This window comes from Muscardinus avellanarius, assembly GCF_963383645.1.
Source record: "Muscardinus avellanarius genome assembly, chromosome: 7".
NCBI lineage: Eukaryota > Metazoa > Chordata > Mammalia > Rodentia > Gliridae > Muscardinus > Muscardinus avellanarius.
Window position 1 is genome coordinate 17,032,239 of NC_137793.1, and position 3,370 is coordinate 17,035,608.

The following is a 3,370-nucleotide window of genomic DNA, read 5'->3' on the forward strand; positions in this document are numbered from 1 at the left end:
ATCAAACTGTTAACAAGTTTGAAATGTCATCCTAGTCTAGTTATTTTGTCATGTTTCTCTCAGAGATTCCAATAGTTACCCTACTGAACTTCAGAAAACCAGAACAAATTCTTCTTATATTACCATATTTTGATATCCTTACCTCATTTCATTCTGTCTCTACTTTTGTACTTTCCGGGTTCTGGTGACAATTATTTAATTGCACTAATGCCTAAGATCTACTTTTTAGTTATCACAACTGAGTGATCACAGATAGTAATTGTCGTCTTGTGCATAGCTCATTCTACTCAACATAATAACTTCTATTTTCATCCACGTTGCTGCAAATGACAGATGTTAATATTTTATGAATTCTATATTTCTTTGTGCACATGTACCATATTTTCTTTATCCATTTAACTGCTGATGGACACCTTAGACAATTCCATGTCTTGGCTGTAGTGAATAGTACTGCAGTACGCATGAGCGTCAAGATTTCTCTTTCATTAATATTTTGTTTCCTTTTGACATATACCCAAGTAGTGGGATTGCCGGATCATATGGTAATTTTACACTGAATTTTTTTGAAAATTTTCCACACTGCTTTTTATAGCGGTGGACTAATTTGCACTCCCACCTACAGTCTGGAAGGATTTCCCATTTACGACACTTTAGCCAGCATTTATTTTTCTTTTTTGATTTTGGATAATAGCCATTCTAACATGGGACGAAATCTCAGTGGGCTTTTATTTGCCTTTTCTTGATAAATGATACAAAGATGATACAAAAATACAAAGTACTTTTTTCATATATATTTTGTCCATTCAAACCTACATCATAGTTTGAGAAATGTCTATTCCTATCTTTATCTTCGTTTTAAAATGGTTTTGTTGGGATCCTTTTGGCGTAAAGCCTTCTTACTTCCTTATGCATTCTGGATATTAATCTCTTGACAAATGACTAGTTTGAAGATATTTTCTCCTATTCTGCACGTTTGTTCTAACACTTTTTATAGTTTCCTTTGTTGTGCAGAACGTTCTTTGCTTGATATAATTCCATTTATCTATTTTACTTTTGTTGTCAGGACATTAGTTCATTTCCCTTAAGTTTTCTTATAGTGACTTTCTGCTTTCATTTAGATCTTTGTTTTATTTTGAGTTGGGATCTGTGTGATGATGAGGGGTAGCAATCTATCTAAATGTCATTCTTCTACGTATATATATATACAATCTTTTTTTTTTTTTTTTTTTTGCGGATCTGCAGATGGAACCCAGAGGAATTTGACCTCCGAGCTATACCTCCTGCCCTATTTTTTATTCTTTTTTTAAAAGTATTTTTTTAATGTTTTATTATTTTATTTTTCTTTTATTTTCATTTTTTTCTTTAATTTTATTTATAAGTGGAACATATTAAAAATGGTATACATTTAGCCGGGCGTGGTGGCGCACGCTTGTAATCCCCGCACTTGGGAGGCAGAGACAGGAGGATCGCGCAGGTTCGAAGCCAGCCGCGGGCGCTGGCTTAGGAGACCCTGTTTCCAAATTAAAAAAAAAAAAAATGTAAAAATAGGTCTGGGAGTGTAGCCCGGAGGTAGAAGGGCTTCCAGGAACCCCAGTACCACCAAAAAAAAAAAAAAAAAAAAAAATGGTATACATTTAGACTGTACTTGTGCCCTCTCCCCTCCCATCTTTATTTTGAAACAGGGTCTCACTAAGATACGGAGCGCCTCACTAAGTAGCTGAGGCTGTCTGCGAACCTCGATCCTCAGGTCTCAGCCTCCCGAATGCTGGGATTATAAACGTGCGCCACCACGCCCAGCTTGGATATCCAATTTTGTCAGCACTGTTTATTAATTGTTTTTCTCTCTAATGTATGTTTTCCCTTTATCAAAACTTGGTTTGCTGAATGTGTATGTATACATTTCTGGGTACTCTATTCATTTCCATTGCTCTATGGTTTGGTTGTTATGCCAGTAACATGTTGTTTTGGTCGCTAATGACTTATGGTTGCTATGAATATTTAGATTGATATGTTTGCTATTTCTATGGATAAAGCTTTGGATGTTGTCACTGACATTGCACTGAATCTATAGATTGTCTTGAGAACTAAAATATTAATTCTTCAAGTACATGAACACAGGGCGGGCATATTTTATTGCTTATGTGTTCATTTTAAGTTCGTGCATCAGCACTTTAGAATTTTATTGTAGATAACTTTAATTTTTTTGGCGAAATGTATATACAATTTTTTCTAGGTGTTGTGAATGAATTTTTAAAATTCCTTTTTAACAGGAGCGGTATTAGTGTATAAAAAAGCTACTTTGTTTTGCATATTGATCTTGTATCCTGGCATTTTTCTGGACTTGTTTATCATTCTAAGTTTTTTAATATGTAAAATAATGTTATCTGCAAATATCAACAATTTAATTTCCTTTTTGCAATTTAGGTCATTCAATTTGTTTTTGGCTGACTACTCTTACTATGACTTCTAATATTATGTTGAAAAAGAGGGATGAAAGTGGATATTCTTGTATTTTTCTAGACCTTAGAGTAAACACTTTCAACTTTTACATGTTCAGTGTGATTTTGGCTGTGGATTTTTATATACACTCAGTAGTATTTTGAAATATGTTTCTTCTTTACCTAATTGATTGACAGAATTAAGCATAAAAAGATTTTGAATCTTATCAAATGCATTTCATTCATCTATTGGGATGATTGTATGATTTTGTTCTGCATTGTGATGATAGAATATGTTACATTTATTGATTTTCAGATGTGAAATCACCCTGAATTACTGAAATGAATCTCTGATCTTTGTAATTAGCTGTTGAACTTTGTTTTCTAAAATTCTGTTTTCAAAAATTTTTGTATATGTGTTCATTATGTATGCTAATCTGTAGTTTTTGTGTGTGTGTGTGCTCGTGTATGTGTTTCTATGTTGTGGCTTTGTCTGGTTTTGGAATTTGGGTAATGCTGGCCTCATAAAATGAGTTTGAGAGACATTTTTACATCCTTTTGCAATAGGTTAAGAGAAATACGTAGGTATTTGTTTATAAATATTTTGTAGAATTCAGCTGTTAAAAAACAGCTGCTTCATACAAAGTTATTATTGATAGGGTAAATCCCTCCTCCTGCTAATATTGTGAGTGTGTGTGTGTGTGTGTGTGTGTGTGTGTGTGTGTACCTGCATGTGTGTGTGCATGTTACTGGATATTGAACTCAGTGACATTATATCTCTGAACTATACCCCCAGCCCTGTTTAATTTTTTATTTTGAAACAGGGCTTCACTGGGTGGCATCATTTCATCAATTTAGGAGCATATTGTTGTTAAATATATATATATATAATGCCCCATTGTTTTTGTTATTGATGTTTGTTATATTTTCTT